Genomic DNA, 22407 nt, shown 5'->3' with positions numbered 1-22407 from the left:
ATTTTTAATTAGTCTTTCCACACAATTCAGACCCTCTAAAACTAACTCTTATAAAACACAAAACAGAGTTAAACCATACAAGGCACACATACAGAATAATAAAATATATGAAAAAGCATTAGTGCCATTCTATTTGAGAGAAAAGGAAAAAAGGTTTCTTCTTCTGAAGCCAACTAGAGAGATCACAATCTTAAAACAAAGAGGAAAGAATGAAAGAGATTATGAGTAATAGAGAGTATGAGTTGGAGGAGAATATCCTATATCTCCTAAGAAAAATGCTTCAGAGCTATGTATTATCATTTCATCTGAGTGACCAAACATCTATCACCTCTCCAGCACTGACTGAGCTTCACGTCCTATGAGACAAGAGGGTGGGTGTGCATTGGATCTTACATCTGTAGGTACAGCTATTCTTTCCTGAGTACTAAAACCTAGGGGCACATGCCCATATTGCTGCAACTTGATAGCAGAGTTGCTGTCAGGAAACAAAGCAGGAGGGATGAGGCCAAAGTCTCATAGAATAATCCTGGCAAGTGATGTACAGCCCACAGGTCACTGACAGGTCACTCCTGTTCTAAACCACTGGAAATAGGAATACTACCTATGGTGACTTCTCAGAAAATGAGCAGTAGAGATGAGGGTCAACCTGACCCCCAACTATCTGTAGAGAACCAGACACAAAAAGCAACTATTAAGCAGGTAAAAGTCAACATTGACAAAGTTTCTCCCAAGGTGTTTCCAAGTCAGCATCTGCTAAACTTTGCCTTGATATTGCTTCATTTGTACTGCTAGTGCTTGTGTTGGTTTTGGTGGGGGTAGAGTTAATTTTTCTTCACGGTGGCTTGTGTAGGGCTATGTTTTGGATTTGCGCTGAACACAGGCTGATATTTTTGTTGTTGCTGAGCAAGGCTTATACAGAGCCAACACCTTTTCTGCTTTTTGTACTGCCATGCTGGCAAGGATGTTGGAGGTGCATGGGAATTTAGGAGAAGATACAGCCAGGACAGGTGACGCAAGCTGACCAAAGAGATATTCCATACCATATGACATCATGATTAGTATATAAAGTGTGAGAAAAAGGAGAAAGGAGGGGATGTTTGGAGTGATGATATTTGTCTTCTGAAGTCACCATTATGAATGATGGGGCCCTGCTTTCCTGGACATGGCTGAACACCTGACTGTCCATGGGAAGCAGCGAATGAATTCCTTGTTTTGCTTTGCTTGCATGTGCGGCTTTTGCTTTCCCTATTAAACCACCTTTATCTGAACCCATGAGTTTTCCAGATTTTATGCTTCCAATTCTCACCCCGATCCAACTGGTGGGGCAGTGAACGAGAGGCTGCGTGGGGCTTGGTTGCTGGCTGGGGTTAAACCATGACAGTGTTCTTTATTAGTTATTGCATGCAATGTGTTGGGATATCAGATTCAATCATGTGGAGCGCTGCCATCATGAGTTCAAGTTCAGAGAGCTGATAACCCCCTCTCTGTTTGTAGAACTTCATTATTTTATATTGTGATCAATTTTGAAAATATTTATGGGTATCTCCTTGCTGGTACTCTGCAGTGAAATAATTAAAACTTGTCTAGTACAAGGAGAGAGACTGGACTTGGATTCAGAGAATTTGTTCGCTGAGTTACCTTTTATGAATTTGGCAAGTGGCTGAAAGGCTACCCTTCTCCTGATATGTCTAAGAGTGATACCTGATCTGAATACACTTTCTGAATAAGACAATTATTTTTTGTTATATCAGGAAGTGGTCTAACTATTGAGGAATTCTATGGTCAAAAAGCTGAGAAAATCCACACAGCAATCAAAATGTTTGACATGTGCTTCTTCAATAGCCAGTCAGTCCACTGCAGAAGCTCAGAAAGATAAGCCCCATTGCTTCTGAGAATTGGATTTCAGTTTCTCCATTGTACTGTGAGGTGTTGTTTTCTAGACATTTATGCAGTAGTTCAGTAAAGAGGAAGGAACATCCTGTTGATGAAGGGTATAGTGACAAACTGGCCTAATCAGAGGTTCATGCACATCTGAGACCAGATGTATATTTCACCTTCACAGCTATTTCCCAGTGTCTTGGTCACTCCTACAAACAGCTCTGGCACTGCCTTTTGGCAAAGAGGAACTAAATCAGCATCGTTCACCTTGGAACAGCCACAAACTCCTTGACTCTCACATGTCTTTTTTCTCTGAAATTAAGGGAGCAGGTCCCCTGGCAGTAGGACACAGGCTGTGGTCAGCAACAACAGTATGCCATTCCCTCTCTGTGCCTTCATCTGCAGTACATTAGATGCCATGAGCAGGGTGACCTTGCAAACCGTCCATTTGTTCATCATCCTCCACTGGAGTCATGACAGAGTGTTGTGATAGTTGTCCTACACAGGCTTCTTCAAACTCTATATTTCTAAGGTTGCTGTTTAAGTTGATTTAACAACTTACTGCTGCTGAAGGGGGTAATTCATATTCCTCCTTCTCATTGCTCTGGTTTCCAAATACGAGCTTCTGCATCATAACTTATGCAAGTGCTTGCAAGATTTATTTGTTAACCAATTTAGCACATTAAATTCTGGAAAACAAATTCAACAAAACATTTTAGTGGACAAAATCAGCACACAGACAAGTACAGTGAGCACCATGTGGAAGTTAGGTCCACACAGGTAGCAAGAGAATAGTAAAGTGAGAAAAGAAGGGAGAAGCAACAAGGGAAGGAATGGACAGGAAAGGAGGAAGGGTGAAGAAATGCTTTGCCCATTGAAAGGGCAGGAGGTAATTAGAAACAGTCATCTGCCTCTTAGCTAGTTGTGCAGGTCATAACCAAAACTGATCTGAACTCCAGTATTGCCACTACTCCTTTCAGTTGGGCATCAGACCCAGAGACACTGGTTTAACACTGCTGAACTAGAGTAGCACAGGGCAGATAGACAGAATTTCCGCCTCCTGTGAAATCCACTGTCTTGGAGTAGTCTTCATCCTGGCTCAGGAGGAAAAATAACAAAACTTTTTTCATGCACCTGACAGAGACAAGGCCCTTCCTCCTTCATGTCCTCACACAGGGCACTTTAATTGCTATTGCAGCTCTCTTCCATCCCTCTCCCACCCATGTGCAATGGGAGAACAGAGGAGGAATGTGGATAGGATCATCGCTTCAAACCAAGTGAAGGTCAGAAAAAGTTATGCGAGAAATTACACTATGTCAAGGAGCAAGGAAGAAGGCAGTGTGACACAGGTGAACCTCAAATCACTGTGTGTGAATGTTGGGGGAAGGCAGCTGTCTGCTGTCTATAGCTTATTCCATGGAGGCTTGCTGGCATTTCAAAGCAATTTGAAAGCACAGCGTGGAGTGCGAAGTCATGGTGGGGGCTCAACAGCATGGCCTCGCGGAACAGGTCTAGTGGACTCTTGGGTAGCCTCCTGAGCCACAACAGCCTGGAATCTGCTGGCAAGGCTGGATATTCCCATGACACAATGATTGTGAGAGTCTTTAGGGTGTTATTATGGAAATTAGATGGTTATTGAATGTGGCAGCAAGGGTGTCACAGGGAAACACCGTGACTGATCTCATATCCTCTGTGGATACAGTGAAATAAGCCACGTAGATCTGTAGATCTTCCCTTTCTTTACGTAAATGTTTGTAACTCCTGTTGTCCACTAAACAGTCAATTTCGCTGTACAAAAATATTTAAACAGTTAAATATTTAAATATTTAAAGGGTTGAACAACAAGCACATAAGCATTATGTGGTTCTAGAACTGGGTGTTATTACAAAGAAAGTGTGAAATTGAGAAATCAGGAAAAAAGGGGGAAGTAGATGGAGAATCTAAAGACTGTTGAAAAAGCCCACATCTTCAGACACCTGTGTAAACAACTAAGATACAAGAATATAATTTCTTCAAGAAAAGAAGGGAAGCAATAAAGGAAAAAAATTATGTGTGATAATTCGTAAAATGGTCTTTTGATTCTGTCGAGTTTAAGTTTCAGGGAACATGAAAATAGAATAGTTACCAGACTATGTCACTGAAGTCACAAATAATTAAATCCCAGCAATATGTGTTTTATAGGAAACAGTAACAAGAAAATAAACTTTTGAAGGCTAGGTACTGCTACTGAGTTAAATATGAAACTGTAAAGAGATTATTTCCATTACATCCCTAATTTGAAATCAGACCTTAGAAGACTTCAATGAGTCAAAAATGAGAAGAAAACCACAAGGAGAATTCAATTTACATTTGGAAGAACCGGAAGAATGAAATAAAACTGCTAAGTCTAAATACCAGGTGACAAGTTTTGGTGAAAGGATGGTGAAGGTAAAGAAAACATGGGATGATCTTTCAAGCTGGACAGAGAGAAAAAGTGTAGTGAGTTTTTAAATAGCATGTAGAATGGTTTCAAAACTACTAAAATACTCATGGCACATAAACACAAGCTTTTGGACATGGCCACCATAAATGGACACAATAAATAAATTTTTCAAGAGCATTCCAAAACTTAGAAACTGTACTTATTGAGAAATAAAGCATATGTATTCTTAAGAAAGAACATGACACACTAACATCCCCCACAGAAATTAGATTGTCCAGAATTAATAGGATTTAAGCTGAGAGTATTTCATCAACTGGAAAAAAAAAGAAGCAACAACATTAATGAAGAAAACTTGTTTATGGGAACTGTTCAAGAGAAACCATGTCCATTGACTGGAATGCTATATTAAACAGAAATTAAATATATTAAATATAAATTAGACATGGGTGCACAAATTGATTTGAGATCTGCAAATGGTTTGAAGAGAATCATCTAGTGAAATAGAACATAGACAGCAAATCTTATCTCTCATCCTGGGAAGAGGATTCCTGATAGGAGTATACATGAACTATATACAGAGGTAAAACAAAAAATCTTGACAGATTAATTATTGGAATTGTGTCAGAAACAGGATATCTACATTGAAATGGAAGCATGACATATTGCAAATTTCTGTGAAAGAATTGATATTGTACGAAACATCAAAATGGAAATGGCAAGAAAAAACATGAAAACTAATGTGTAGATGTGGCAAAAGAGCATCCAAATCATTATAAGCATCCAAATACCATAAACAAAATTTTAAGTGAAATAACACAGATACTGTTAATAATTTGGGCATTTTAAATTAAATAGATAAAAGAAAGGAATATATTAAGACACATACATATATAAATATGGATATATTATTTTTTAATTCAGGGAAAATATGTATACTATGTGTTGAAATTATCCAGAAAAAGAACAATTAGAAATTATGATTGCAAATTCTGTAAATCAAAAAAACAAAAGTGACATTTACTAGACATTGTGCCATGTCAAGGGTAGGAAGTGAACCACAATGTAATTACCTCAATTTAAAAATGATATTATGGAAAACAGTGCTACAATGATGAAAAAAATCATCAACCAAATCAAGAGAAAACATCCACATGGGTAATAAAACATGAAGTTTGATGCAGTGAAAATTTCAGGAATCATTCAACCCTAATCTGAAGCTGTATAAAACCCAAAAAGCTTCCAATTAATCTGCCAGAGCTGTGCTAATGCACACTGTCAGTGCTGGTCAGTTAACCACCTCTTGAGGAACCCAGCACCAAATGCTATGAAGAATCATCCTGAGTCAACCTTCTTTACAGATATTGCACACATTTAAGGTATCTTCTCCGACAACGAGGATCTCTTTCTCTCATACCAGTCAAGTAATAATGTACTAATATTTCCAAAGTTCACCTCTAGTGTCATCTGTCATTGAATTTAGACTGTGAATCCAACTTCTGCCCTCTCTGGCTAATAAAACATATTTCTGGACAACCATAGACATTCATGTCCATCACAGCCAGCACTTAATTCAGATAACAAAAAGTTTCTCCTTCACACATGTTGCAAGGAGTATATGAGAGATGTACCCACTGTTCGTCATCAACCCTTTCATTCACGGCTAAATTTATAGAGGATCTAGGAATAAACATCTGCAAGGTCGCTCTGGTGATGCAGAGACTATATATTCGAGACTACACAGACTTAGGTCATCTCACTGATTATAAGCAGCTTTAATTTTTTTTTCAGATGATTGCTACCTGTCCGTGCATAAGCGCAAGATGTCCACTCATCATCTGGAGTGGTCAGCTTCACCACAGGAGATAGTGGGGGCTTTCCTCACAGAGGTACTGAAGGCAAGTTGAATGAATTAGAAGGATTTACATCCTTGCTGGCAGGTCATTCTCAAAATAGTTACGAGAAAATACTCCTCCATGACTCAGTCCCTCATTTATCAATCCCACATTCTTTTTCCTTATCTATTTGATATCTGCTTGCAGCAGCAAGAAATGTTCAGACAACACAGGTCCAAGAGCAGCTAGTATTTTCATGATGCAAACTTTGCCTTCCCCTTCATCTAGGATTGTCTAGTGTTTGGAGAAAGTCAACCATGAATGATGAACAGCTTTATTGAATCCGAACCTAAATGTAATACAGATAATGTTGATGGTAAGGGAAAAATCACTTTGAGAATCATGAAATCATGGAATCATATAATGGTGGGGATTGGAAGGTACATTTAAAGTTCATCTCAAACAATTTCCTTTGGTTAAATATATATATAATTTACTCTTTCACAATTCATTCTGTTACTTTTCCATGCTGAGTTCCACGTTACCATAGCTCTACTGGTAGTTTTTAAAACAACATTCTGTACCAGCCCATAACATTTTTTGTAGTCAATGGAATGGCTTCCATAGAAGTACAAACCAGCATAAATGCCACCATCATTCAATTCTGATGCAAGACGCATTTCCTTTAAATTGTATTGAAGTTTACAAGTACCAAGGCACAGATATCTTTCCAAAGAAATTGAAACAATTAAAAAAAAAAGAAAAAAACAACCAAAACAAAACTTTACACACCATGTGTCACAAAAGGAGCAAACCAGACATGATATATGTTAGTCATATGCTAGAAAGTTCTCCATATAACAATAGCAGTTGAATAGAATCACACACCTGAAAGCCACTGCAAACTGCAAAATACTTTTGATTTCATGTAAATAAAATACCTTCTGTCTGCCTCTGGTCTACTTCTTCAATAGAAGGAGTGGTGTAAATCATTGGTCACATTTCAATACGGTGAAGAAATAGGCTCTCCTAAAACAGTAGGTATTCATATTTTCTGTGCATCTCTCAAAATTACAAAAGGGCATAAGAATAGAAGTTTTTATTTTTTTTCTCTGCATACATAAAAATTGATTTTATTTCTATATGACAATAAATTTGTGCAGCAAAAAGTTTATGTGCCTTTTTATTACTTAACGTTTTACTTTCTAGATTATTTGGTTGGTGGTTGACTAGCACAATTGCATACAGAACTACTAAATCAGCTGTTTAGTAAGGTTTTGGAAGTTTATTAGTCTCTTCGGTATTAAAACATTTGCATAAATATGAAAGTACAATGATTTCCAATATTTAGGCAACAAATAAGGTATTCAGACATTCTAGACAAGGAAGATAGTAGCTCAGTAATCCACTGAATTGTACATATCATTACTAGGTGAAAAATATGGAAAAGAAAAAGTAGTGAATAAGCATTTTGCATTCAGGAGAAAATATTTAATAGTGCTAAATTAAATTATTTTTACTGGAAGAAAATTAGCAACCAGCTTAGAAAACTGCATTAAGAAGTCTATGATGTATATAAATGTATAATATTTACCTCTTTCTTTTGCTCTGACACAGAGCACTAGCTATCCATATCTTAGTCTTGACATATATTATTTCTATAAATGTAATAAAAATAGCTATAATGTTTTGCTCTCTCTTTTTCATGTATTCCCTACAATGAACCACTGGTGGGCAGCAGCCAAGTGCAGTGTGGTTGAGAGGGATTGCAAGATAAAAATGAAACTTTACCAATCAGTACAAAAAGTTCTGTAGGATAAGGAAGTTCTTGCTCTCAGATATTCTGCTTCAAAAATTCATCATATTGCTTTCTAAAATTCAGACTGACCACCGAAGTAATTCAGAAATCAATAGCACAAACATCAGAAAAAGACACTGAAACAATAAAATTCAGAGTAAAATAAGACTGATTTTAGTCACTTCAGATGAAGTGACTTCCATTTTTAAAGGTATTTCCGCAAAAAATGTAGGTGTCATGCGCTGGCACCAAATTATTGCGAGAGTGGTCTGAACTTTTTGTCACATGTTAAAAATTTGGAGGTGTAGGAGAAATCAGAAAAGTAAAAACATTTAAAAGTTATATTAATTCAAGGAAAAATGGTAACAGACAAAATTCACTGGCATACCAGGCATTGCTCTCAAGAAAGGCGGGAAAAACTCATTTGGATGCTCATTTGCATGACATCAGGGAACCATTTGTCTGTATATTTAAATTGAAATCTCCTGGAATCCTGAGAGCTTTTACTTGCTCAGTGAAAAGAGGTCCTGTACTTAAAAGGGACTGCTAGGTACCCAGCAATGTCCAAAGTCAACAATAGCAATTACATTATCTAACTCATATTATAAAGTTTTTGCTTATTGTTAATTCCTTTTAACTTACTGTTATTATGGTTGCTTCTGTTTTGGATAGAACTGCACTTGGAGGGAAAGAAGCTTTCCTATTCTCATTCTCTTGCATTTTTATTCCTCAGTTTAGTCACTGATGCTGATGTTAGCCTCTCCTACTCCAGCATATTTCAGCAAAACCCAAAAACCTTCCTGAGCCACGTGCATCAGAGTGTTACGGAGATGTCATGTGCCACAGGACTACCTGTTAAACCTAAGCTACTCTTGCTATCAATATACTGATTCTTACTGTGTTTTATTTAAAAGTATAAAACTCCATCTCTACAATCTATTAGTACCACTAGCACAGGTCAATATCTTTAAAAACACTCATTTCCCAAATTTAAGCAAAAATCTGTTATAACTGTGTGATAATAGTTCCTTCTGCATCTATTTCATTATGCAGTTCTCTTTTACTCTTCCATCCTTAGGTCAGGTGCAATGGAGTATATTGAGATATACTCTCAGTTGCATTTTAAGGATGAAGATATAGCTGTGTAGCCCTTTAGAAGGACCCTCAACAGGTTGGAGAGATGGGCGGAGAAGAACTGTCTGAAGTTCAACAAAGGCAAATGCAGGATGCTGCACCTGAGGAACAATAACCCCATCCACCAGTACAGGCTGGGGCTGACCTGCAGGAAAGCAGCTCTGAGGAGAAGGAGCTGGGGGACCTGTTGGACAGCAAGCTGTCCATAAGCCAGCAGTGTACCCTGGGGGGCCATGAAGGCCAATGGTATCCAGGGGTGCATTAGGAAGAGCAGTGCCAGTAGTGTCTCTACTGTGCCTTTGGACAGGTGGTAATCAACACATCATTTTCCTTTGCTGTCTGGATATTTAACAGTGTCTCTGTCTTCTGATCTCGTGAAACATAGAGAGAATTAGTCACAGTTAGTTAAAATCAGCAGAATAATTCAAAATATTGAGAGACAGAAGAGAGAGAAATAGGCAGTCACCCATAAATCACCTATGAAACTCAGAAAGCTTGATAACACACATATATCAAGAAAATTTCACAGTGGTGCAATGAATGCTTCCATTTTGGAAACTCAAGTGATGGGAAGGTCCTGATAAGTGCACTTTCTGGAGACTACTTCTTGGTTCTCTTGCTCTGGTTCCCACAAAGCTAGATCCAGGTCCAGGTCTTGTGCTCATACAGGGAGGTTTTCTGGTTTTTGAGAAGAGTTGAAAAAATTCAAACAATTTCTTGTTCCATTGGAAAAGCTCCTGGTCATGCAGTAGTTTAAAAATCAAAGGAGAGTACACAGTGAGCAAGCCTCTGAAGCTCTGAAGCTACACAAAAACAAGTAAAATGTCATGGATAAGAAGTTTTTTTAACACTTGGAAGATTTCTGCTAAATTCTGTATCAGCATCAGTGAAAATACTGGAGGGATCAAAACTGCTTGAGGAAAAGAAAAGACAGGGCATCATTTCAGGAAGAAAAAGTGGAAAATCTACAGGATAGCTGTTATTGCTATTCTCTGCCATAAATAGGAATGTTAAGAGGACTACATGCTTAAAGCAGACATACATGAATACTTTTTGTGGGAGTAGTATAACTTATAAACTTTCCCACCACTTGCTCCCCATTATCAACTTATAACACACATACCTGTTATTCAGGTTCTCCTCACAGGCATAAGATTAGACCTCTTATGCAGACAAGGGCCTTTCACCCAACTGCATTTGCCTTTTCTTGGTTCTTCAAGATGAAGCAGTTCTATGGCACTTTTCACAAGAGGGTAGAGGTCCAGGGAACATGAGTGCATGTTCTCTTGTTCCTCCTATGTGTCTTAATTATGGCAGTGTGGGTTATGACCTGCTTATTCACAATCATAGTCATACCACCCTATCCCTCCATATTAGCATGTTCTTGTCTGGTATAAGTTGTGTCTGATTCTAGTCTGACACTGAGAATAACTTTCAGACACAAATGAAGAAGGAAACTCTTAAAAAAAATTAGGAATTTAAAATCAACAACAAAGAAATCTATCTGAACTGAAATACCTACAAGTAAATAACATGATTTAATAATTTGACTAATTAAATAAAATATGTTAATAAAGTGCTTACTATCATACCCTTGAATTTAAAATGTATATAAAATATAGTTTTTTTAAAAAAACCCAGGAATAATATTAGTTTATAGTTATATAGTGATATGTAGTTCTTTATTCTAAAGACACGAAAACCACATTACCAAAAATGTGCAAAAAATGGTGAAATGAAGCTATGCTTAGGTTTCAGGATTATATTTCAGGATAGACAGCACTATTTGCAATATACTTGCAATGACAACAATAGAAGGAAAGAAAGAAAAGGTTTGAGAAAAAAAGCAGCAAGTGGGGAAAAAACAACACGGTAAAGATAAATGTACAGATGTAATTCAGAGAAGTCAATGACCAAGGGATAAACTTCTTCATATCTCCCTAAAAATATCCGCTAAAAAGAGTTAGGTAAGAACAAGAAATTAGAGAGAAATAATGCATTAATGCAAAGGATCGGGTTTAAATAAGAAAGTTTTGTGCTTAGCAATGTACATATACAACCCCAAAGAATTTGCACTGTAAACAAGCAAAACAAATGTTGGATGCAATTGATACTAGTGGGATTTAAAACATGATGGTATCCAGTTACAGTTTTGCAAAAGCTGGGCAAAAGGGTTATCCTATTCACAGTAAAAGAACGAATACTTTTCAATGCTGTATTTGCTGCTACCTTCATAAATCACATAGTATCCAAATAGCTTTTTTGGGCCTCAAAAACTGTTATCCTTTAAGATCAATGACCCATCTAGGCTTGGGCGGATGTCTGACCCAGTTTCTTAAGTATTCTTTGTTTACTATGTATGGTGATCTAAGATATCTAATGTTATTTCTGCTCCTGAATTGAAATCCCTCACAAACTTAGTAAAGGAGGCAATGATCCCTGGTAAAATTCTTCTTAAAATATGATGTCAATTAATTTGAGCTATTAGCTTCCAGTATTGGGAATCATGACTCCATATATACAAAAATATATAAAATTGTATTTTCACTCATTAAGACCATTGCATATAGCAGATATGCTGTGAGAGAGATTTAAGTAGGTTCCCTTAATTATTTTAATATACTGAAGAAACACATTAAAAATAGAACTGTGATATTATTAACTGGCCAATATAGCATATCAATACATATCCCAAAACTGAAACAAATAAGCATTATCAAGTTCTGTCTCCTGTTATTACGAAAACTATCACATAAAATACTTAATGTAGACTGACAAAGATTTACCTTTATATATATATATATATGTATTGTTATAAGTTTAGTGGCCCAATTCTGCTATAGAGTGACAGTTTCTAACCTCTTCAGTACAAAACTTCTCTCTAATTTGTAACCATTATAGTTTACTGACAGTTTATATATTCATTGCTCCTTTGGGGACAACATCCTTTATTGTACTTGACTCTTCTCCTTTCCCAGTGTTTATCTCCACCCCTTGATATGTTTCTGCATGACAGTTATAATTCTTCCTTTTGCTAGACTACACATATCAACCTTATCTTGGCTTCTGCTATGCTGTAGGTCCAACATTTCCCTGATCATCACTGTAAATGTTTTAATATCAGTATTTTTTCTCTTGAACATGGCCATTCAGAAGTATGCACAGAGTTCAAGGAGAAGGGTCTATCTGAATTCTTATATTTGCCTTTTACTGAAGAAATGGGCATGGAGGAAACCTCTCAAGATACACTACAGGGAAAATTTTGCAAGTGTGTATCATACTTGCAAGTTATTAATGTGATCGAGTATTGCACTCATATATTTCTTGTCCTCTATTATTTCCAACTGCTGAATTAAAAGGTTATGGAAATTCTTCATATTATTACTCTGAAAGCATTAGTTCACCTTCTGTAATATTATTTCTTTCTATTTCCATTACTTGCAGTCTCAAGGTATTTGAGTTCTTCCTGTATGCCAGTTTAATCCATCATGATGACAGCACCTCATGCCATCAGCATATTTTCCCATTTTAACATATTTTGTTTCATAATGAAAACAGTCAATAAGATCTGTGGTTAAAGAAACTCCCTCCAGCTCCAAAGGTTCTTCTTTTTCATTCTCTGTATCTACTGCAGTGAATCAATTCATCTCAAGTTTTCTCAAAGACTTAGTTCTTCTCAGTGTCAATATAAAGCTCTGGTGCCTTACCTTTCATTTTGCTATATTTTTGCCTTTAAATAAGTGATTTTATCTTACCAGTCCCTTAGGAAGTCTTCTTTAAATTCAGAGCTCAAAATTGTCCCACCTGTATTAGGTCAGTGATATGATAATATTTTTAAGGGTGCCATATTTCTCTCCACAATTTCTATTTAAATTTACTAAAAGAATCTGTCTCTGGCCCTGATGATTCTGAAGAAAAAAAAAATTAACTGAATGCAGAGGCATTTGTCTGTCTGAAATCTTGTCACGAAATCTTTAGGACACTAAGTTACTGTCTCCTTTTAGCCTAGTAGATATTAGACAAGTATCGTGCTATGATGATTAAAATATCATCATTGTGACAATCATAAAATTACCGCTGCTGAATGTACAGACAAGGAAGAGAACAGATTGTGTTACGAAGGACTCATGTGTGGTGCTCAGCCTGATGCCACTTGTGGATGATGTTCAGAAGAATGTCAGCACCTGTTCCATCTCCTCATCCCTAGGAAAAATTAGAGAAAGGAAAAGCCATGAGGAATACTTTGCAGAGTTCACTGGTGTATATATACCTACAAAAATTTTCCCCAGATCAGCATTTATGTGACATTCAGACCCAGAGAATAGTCATTACTGAATCATTTTTTTATCATTTTTCTTTACAGTGAGATTAGAAATATTCTCCTTTGACAAATTCACAAGGCTCTGAGCCCATCTGTGTATGGCACCCATACCCTGAACCGTATTTGTTGAGTGAGCATACACCCATACCCTGAACCATATTTGAGGAGCAAGCCTCATGAGGCTAGCAAAGTGCATACCATCCTTTTCTAATATCAGTAAATGGTGACATCTCAAATAGCTAGAATTTAGTTTGAGGACAAAACTTGGGATGGTACACTGCTTTCATCAAGTCACCTCAGACTCCAGCCCTGCATCATTATTTGAGCAGAAAAAAGCTAATACTTTTTCCTCTTCCTTGGAGTTTTTTTCTTTGGTTGGGGTTTTTGTTGTTTGGGGGTTTTTTTGTGGTTGATGTTTGGGGTTTTTTAAATGGGGAGAAAAAAAAAAAGGTAAGGCAAAGTATTTACATACTTACCTAACTCATTGAGTTATGCTTTGCATCAGCAATTCACTGTGGATGAAAAATCAAGATTAAGAAATTGTGAATGTCGTTAAATTTGGCACCAGCTCATAAAATTCCACTTGCTTGTGAATGTATGTTTTTTCCATTCTGTTTTGTCAATGAATGCCAGATGTAGAAAACACAGTGGACCAAACTGAGATTATGACAAGAGTACAAAACACATAATTGTTAATTTCTGTACCATGTATGACTCTGATCAAGTAAAGCGCATTTTCTAGCAACTGAACTTTGATACATGCAAATTTCTCCAGGTAAGATAAATAAAAATTTTCTCATATAGAATGAAACTATTTTATCATGATGCAAAATTTCATTGTAAGCTACTTCCAGCCCAACAATTCCTTCCTCTCTAAAGATGCCAGTTTTTAACTCACACCTAATTAAATAATGTTCCCTATCTTGGCAAAAGACTAATACTAAGAATATTTTGCAAGAGATTTCTTATGATAATGAGATATGAAAGTGATTATTTTAGAGACATACATAAACACTTCCAGTCTATCGTGAACTATCATATTACCGTATACAGATTAAGGGAATTATGTTGAATTCGCATTACAAGTGCAATCATGCATATCACAGCTTTTCCCTGTTGTTTTTCTGGGGTGTGAGAGAAGACATACTACAACTTTTTTCTTGCTGATACCTGGCTAGACATTTCTCTATATTCCTGCTAACAGTTTTGTTACACTGTTTTAAACCAAATTGGTGAAACATCTGAACTGGAATAATTCCACGTCTTCTTCAGGCCTGACTGCCACATTAATACGGAAAGAAAATACATATGTGCTCTTTTTCAGATATTGTATTTTGATTGCATATTATTAGACTACTTTGTACACAGATAGCAATCATGCATTAAATCTTGCACAGTCTAATGAATCATAAAAAATACTGTTATAACACAAAATGCTGTGTACTTTTTACATCTCAGTGCCATTATTATTCAAGCTGCATACAAAGGAAACACCCCACCGTAGGAATGAAGTTATTCTCTAGTTCCATTCCAGCTAGAGTCTTATACGTCCTCATTTTTTCAGGCTTATCTACACTCACAAAGAGTCCAGCACTATAAATGTAAACCTGTTCAACAAAAAAATCTGTGCTGAAGACATGAACGTGTGCATGAAGGCATGAACCTGTGCATGAAGGCATGTGGTATCCTACAGATATTTTGGGGTCATTTCTTTAGGTAAGCTCTGTGACTACTGAGTATTAGTGGTTGCAGCTTGTGAGTTACACTCCTAGAGTGGACCTTCTGGTTTAGTTTTATCCAACATCTAGCCCATGTGTTTTGACATATGTGCTAAAGCATGGTAAATGATGAGGACGTCGAAGATTCATTTCTGATCCACAGTAAAATTTTAGTTTGACATAACTTAAGTCATAAAAAGCTTTAAGGAAAAACAAAGAATGAAACTTTTGAGCACTTAAAAATGGATACATGTTAAAGAAATTATCAAAATACTTTTAATAATCACATGATCTATTTACTACTGAACATCTGCGATGAGTCTATGTTCTTTAAAAGTACTTTGTATGATTCAAATAAGTATTTCCTCCCTAAAGAGAAAGAAAAACTGAGTTAGTCTGAAGTATTCTAAGTTTAAATAGATGTATATTTACTCCTAAAAAATAAGTAGATGTTATGTAAATTCAACCAGCTGAATCCTTAGCTTATTCCTACACCAAGGAAAAAATATAGTGTTAAAAGTTGTTAATTGAATATTTAAACCTTAAAAATTAATATATATGTCTTAGACAAAATAAATCTTGCAGTTCATGTACGATCTCTGCTGAAGAATGAATATAAAAGTCACAAGTTCTCCTGTCTAAACTAATATGTGTATGTGCGTTTCCCCTCTGTGAGGAGCAGTGTCTCAAATTAGACTTCCATAATAAGCTTTCTTGTACCTTGTGCTTCTGACGATCTTAAAATGCCATGATGTTTTTAGAATCCCCACTATACCTCTGTTTCTGCTGATGCAGTTTAAATCACTGAATAAAAGAGCTACAGATATCTCAGTGGGGAGGGGCCTCTGTGAGTCTCCAGCACTGTTTCCTGCTTGAAACTTGACTAACAACCAACGATGGAGCAGATCAGCCATACCTTTGTACAACTGAGTCTTACAAACTTAGGAGGGAAACCTACACTTGCTCAGGATGCCCTGTCCCAGTGCTGTACTAGTTTCTGTGCCCCCCTTCATGCCATGCAAAGAGCATTCTGTGGGTGGTGTGATGCCATCTGGGCCAGTGCTCTGCAGGGATTGTTCTGGCTGCTTTTTGCCTGTTGTAGGGTATCTTCAATCGTATTGATTACACCTCAGTCCTCCACCTCCCCCTCTGTCATTCCTGATAGTGCATTACCTACTACATTCTTGCTTCCCTAAAGCTAGAATTCTGTCTCTTGCCTGAAAGGTGGTGCAGGAAACCTACTTAATTTTGCCACCTTTTATTAGATTATGAGACTTTATGCATTTGGATCTACTGCTGTAATTACTGAACCGTGGCAGGGTTTCAGGAGTATGCTTTAGAAACTTTAACGAGCTGAGTACTGCTACATATTGAAGAGAGGTCCTCAAGCAATTAATAATCAATCTTTCCCATCAAAAAATGGACTTTTAACTTCAATTTGGCTAGATTCAAATTCTAATGACTCAACATCCAAAAGCCATTAGATTAAACAAAAGTCTTTTTAAAGACTTTAAAGAAATGTTTGTAGAATACATTCCTGTTAGGAAAACAAAGGTAGCTCCTACTTACTTCAACATTACAGTCATATTTTCTATCAGGTGATGGGCAGAGGGATTTAAGCAGAGCTACCCAAGTATTGGTTTCTGTCCTCAACAGTGTAGCAGTAAGTTTTGGAAGAGCCTAGAAAGAAGCTGGCTACAGAACATTTAGGAATCACAGGGGCCTTTTGGCTTTACATCTACAAATTACAGAAGTACATACAATCAACTGTGAAAGACATTCCATTTCTCTGATATAAATGAAATAGTAAGAAGGGAAAAAAATACGATTTTTTCCTTTCCCACAAAAACTATAAGGCTTGATGCCAAAAGGCTGTAAGGATTTTATTGCTTAAATAATAACTGGCTGCAGGCATCTGGACTCTGCAACATGTTTATTCTGATGCAAAGCCAACAACTTTTTTTCTGAAAAGCTAGAGAAACTCATCCTTCTCCTAATGAAGCAGTTAACTGCCCTCTGCCTAGAATAGTCATAAAATGCTAATTTATACAAGGTCATGAGAAAACAGTAGAGCAGAGGCCTGTGGGCTTCCATGTCATACCAATAAGGACAATTCAGTCTCTTCCCTAACCAAGCAGCCTCTCCCCTAAGTGTCACTGAGTTTGATTTGTTCCAACACAGGCATGAGGTTTGAGGGTTTCTTCCTGACTGTAGCCTTGCTAACATGTTTGCAGTGTCAAGAAAATGTTTCCATTTCCATCCTAACATCAAAGGATGAGGTTTAAAAGCAATTTTTTTAAAAAAACTTAAACATAATCCAAGATTATGGAGGTAGTGTCTTGGGTATAAGTTTTTGCCTTAACATAGCCAAACTCTAGAGTAAAACCAAATACTTCCATAAAGAATTATGCCAATCAAGTATTTACCACTGGCGTCTTGTGAAGGATGTCTGGTCATATTTTAAACAGTCACGGAAAACCTGTTCTATATGTCAACTCCTTGCAGCTTCACAACAAGGTTCGTAGATAAAATTTGGCACAGTGCACTGATCTATTTTCTTTCAATACAAATCCCACAGTAGAAAAATCTGATGCAGGAGAAAATGGGCACATAGGTATTTTATCACTGATTCACTTTTTTTGAATAGAATTCCACATTAACCAGGCTGGCAATATTCAAAGTTAAGCAAACACTCTTTCAAGTCAAGCTGCTCATCCAGGTGAGTGACCTGGAGATCTTTACAGGCTGAAGCAATCCCACTGACTGAAACTTAGAGCCACTGTAAGTGGTACAGCCAGTGATCACACGATTGTTTCTGAAACAGCCAATCAGTATTTTCCCTGTCCTAAAGTGCTCATGCCATGAAGGATCAAGCCTTTGAAGTCATAGCTTAGACATTTTCACTATACTGCGCTGTTATCTACGTATCTATCCATCTGCATCCTGAGCTACAACAACAGAACTACAGCCAGCAGGCCAAGGCAAGTTATTTTTCCTCTTCACTCAGCAGATATTTGCATGATCTAGAATGCTGAGTCCAGGTTTGGGCTCCAAAAATAATTATGTTGATCAAATGAATTATGTATGGCATGGGAACCACCAAGATGGTCAGAAGCCGGAGCACTCACTCTTTAAAGAGAGCCTGGGGCAATAGGCTTTGTTCAGTTTGGGGAAAAGACAGCTTTAAGGGGAGTCAATACTAATTCTGGTTCCATCACTCTAGAGCAGCTTTTTGAGAGGATCAAGCCACACTCTCCTCAGTGACAAATGGTGGGAGGATGAGAGTCAAAGGTGTAAACTGAAATAGGACGGGTTCAGTGAAGCAGAGATTGTGCACGCCTAATTCTTGAGCATTTCAAGGTTTATAAGACCAGCTAAAGCCCTGAGCAGCCCAGCCTGACCTCATAGGTAACTTTACTTTGAGCAGGAGATGGGACTTGAGCCCTCCTGAGGTGCCTTTCTACCTGCTTTATCTTGTGAACCTACCATCTGTGACTCAAGATTTAGGTTTTACAGTTTCATCTTACTGCCTCTTATCTGCAAAAAAAGTGGAATGAAACCGTAGTCTAATCCATTATGGTTACAGCTACATTGTTGACAAAGGGTTTCTTCATCAGGCTAAATTTGGTTTCTAAAAAAAACCCAGCTGATTTAGCTGTTAAAGATGTAAGATGCTATATTCTATTTAATATTCAGATTTAATTCCAACTTTGACCAACTTTTCTATTACCAAACATAACTGAATTCTTGGTTTATATATCAGAAGTTGTGTACAAAACTCAAACATCATCACAGATGGTGAGTATGCTTTTTTGACCATTTGTAATGTGATAGTTTGTGGGTCACTCCACAGTAAATGGACATCTGGAATGGCCATTAAGGTTTGTCAAAATTATTACACATCTTCAAATGATGGCGGGAACGGGTGGGTTAAAACTTAACCTCAGTAATAAGATCCATCCATAATTGGCAGAGACTGTAACAATACCCCAGCTGTGCCAAACCAAGAGTAAGAAACCTCCACAGTGCCAAAGGAAAAGCTTGCTGAGGATCTTCTCTCAGATGGGGAAGTCCTGAATCAGGCAGGATGTGATGGAAACTGAGTAGCCACAGTAAAATAAAGTCTTTCCATAAAGACTGGTTAAAACATATGACAGAGAAAGCAGGAATATCTAGCCTGTTTTCAACATGGATAGAAGTAATTTTTGGAGTTCAAAAGGGTCAGTACAGAGACTGTGCTGACAAATTTGTTCGGATTTGGCATGGAGCAGAGAGTAAGCCCTGATGTGACTTCTGGTTTTCTGATTCCTGCTGTCTCATGGGAAGCAGGTGGCACTAGCCCTTCTTCCCCTTCTAGCTGCTGACAGAAGACAGAATTCTGGCACTAGTCCTACGGTCTTATCCAGTAAGACTCTTAGGAGACAAAACCAACCTTAAACTCTTGCAGACCCAGACCAGAAGAGCAATAATATGGAAAAGATTGTCAGGTATGTATGCTTCTGCACATTAATATTTTAATGCATGTTTCTTTGCAGTATTGGCAGCCTTTCTACTTCAGCTACACAAAATGGCTTCTGCTGGTAATAAGTACAAAATAATAGAATCCAAGAACACAGAAACCTTTTTAAACAACTCATTAAAAACAATAAAAAAAGGTTCTCAGAGAACCAAAACTGTAAGTCAAACCCCATCAAGCTAATAGACAGAGATTGCAGAAGATAGCTACTTTCTCTGAAGACTAGAGAGGTGTCTCCATTGTCTGCTGTGCTCGGGATAGCAAAGACAGAAAAAAATGAAGATGGTAGCAGTAGCAAATGAGGTTGCAAGTAGCATGTTAAGCAGGGAGCAGTACTATCAAATTGGTGTTGAGACACAAAAGAAGACTTCTGTCAGCATTCTAATGCCATTTCCTTGGATGTCTTAAGTGAAGCTATCCAAACCTCCCCTAGAGCAATACTGTGCCCTCACAGTGCTGGGTTTCAGTGTTTTCCAACACGGTAAGGTCAGCAAGAAGGTGTGAATATTTTCAGACTCTGAACACAGCTATTCCAGGAGAACTCTTAGTGCAAACCTGACCCCAGAGATGTCACCAGCAATGAACATTTTAGTGGTTTTTGTCTCAGCAGCCACTCTAGCTTGATTATTCCTTTTCTACAAATATGGGGGGAAAAAAGGTCACCAGCTTATTGCATGCTATTAAAGTTAAATAACAACAATAAAAAAGCCACATCTCATTTTTTAATACGATATCTTTTGTACACCTGTTACAATACTGGGAAACTGAAGGGCTTAATCTTTGATATTACATATTTACAAGCCTTGCACATCAAACTCAAATGGTATTTCAACTGTACTTTACCTAGAGCTAGAAATGTCTAGGCAGATAGCCCAGAGCATATTTAGAGCTGCCCTGCAGTCAGTGAGACACATAAAGTGAATATACAATGTCAAAATACTGTAAAAATAAGTCAGCTAGTATATAATTGGTTTGGATCGTAGGTCTACAGGGCTAAGACACCCGAGCCATTGGTAAATTACACAGACATTTTTACTTGATTTCCTGTTTTTTCAGCTCTGAAGTGATAATTCTGGTGAAGATGATAAAGACTGTTGAGGAGATTTTATTTAATACAGATGGACATGTTAATGCAGAGTGATCTACCCATCCCTCCAATTAGCCTACTAGGTGCAGTTTGATATAAAGCAGAGACTGGAGCCCTGAGGACATGAAGAAAGACAGGGAGAGCAACATAGCTCAGCATGTTTTCAGGAAATCCAATTATTTGTCTGAAGCTTTGAATTCAAAAGTGGATTCAGAAAGTCCTAAAGCAATTATGATTTGCACTGAAAGAGACTGGCTAAAGCCAGCAGCTAAACGCTTGTATTGTTTTTGGCTTGTGTGCTCCATTTATACAGTAAGGCCCTTTAGCACAATCACTTCAGCATGTAACTGAAATGAGTTTAGTTTTCAATAGGATTCTTTCAAATAAGTTGATAAGAAACACACCAGTTTTCTTATTTTTAGTACAGACAGAAGGGCTCAGAGACAATTCTGGGTTTCAAAAAAAAATTACTTGAAAACTCCTAGGAGCTTTAAAGACAATGTTGTGTTAAGTATCTTGCACAAGATGAACATACCCTCCAGTTAGTCTACTAAATATGCCATCCTGATCTGAGGCAGGAAACATACCAATAAGATATGTAAATACTTTATGCTTGATATGTTTGCTAGTTACTTTGGTGAATGAAAAATATAATGCTATTCTACGCTTTTAATGCTTTTACCATCACCACGTGAAAATGCACCTACTAATTTGGACACTTAAATATCCATACTTATGTATGTTACATATATAGTCTATATATATTACAACCTTAAACCACTTTATTAATGGTATCAAGAGATATCTGTAATAATTCTAAAGGAACTGAGATATGGAAAAAATATCCTCTGAGATTTTATACACTTATCTCTTGAATAGACACAGACCTTGAACGTATTTATGTAAAATCACTGTACTCATATTTTATGTGTGCATGAATTTCTGTATTCCCTTTACATTTTGGTAATGAACACTACATCCGTAATTTGTTTTCAAAAGTCACCAAATATAACAAAAGATCTGTGAGGCATCTGTAACACTTGGAATTTTAATTTTTACATGTAATTAATATATTGTTTAATAGTCAGTTGTAAACTGATTTGTTTCAATTTCAGAGCCTCTTTAGAGTGTACAGTGGAAGAAAAATGTGCATTTTTAGTCACATTCTTCTAATTTTAAATAATTTATGTGTCTTTTCTTGAAGATAAAAATCTATTCTATAACAAACACCATCCTGACCTGTAGCTGCTAGATACAAAGTTTTCTTTTTTAAATATCAGTAAAAATACCTCACAAGCAAAGTTGGCCCAAAATTGGGATTCCAATTTCAGTGGAAGTTTCTTTTTAATTTAGTTTTGATCTGACCTGTGGTGGCTGTTTCCAATGTCCGTAGCCCAGGCAGACTCTGCAGGAATCCAGGCAGGGTTCTCTTTGAACTCTGTCTGGAGCTTGCTAAAACCTCATTGAACCCAAGATGTTTTAAATGAAAGACTTTAGACTATGAAGTAGCATTTTTTGACAAAACTTTGTTTCCTTTGATAATTTCTGAACACTTCTATTTACAACATGCTTTGATTGAAGACAGACTGTTATGATGAAATGACAAACATTTCATAATTATTCCCTTCCAAAGTCTTTTGGATGCCAGCCTCATCATAATTCACAAATGGCTCAGTCTACTTCTCTTTGACTCTGTGTTTT

Source organism: Chiroxiphia lanceolata, chromosome 1, assembly GCF_009829145.1.
Source record: "Chiroxiphia lanceolata isolate bChiLan1 chromosome 1, bChiLan1.pri, whole genome shotgun sequence".
Lineage (NCBI taxonomy): Eukaryota > Metazoa > Chordata > Aves > Passeriformes > Pipridae > Chiroxiphia > Chiroxiphia lanceolata.
The sequence above is the reverse complement of the archived record's forward strand: the minus strand, read 5'-3'. Positions refer to the sequence as shown.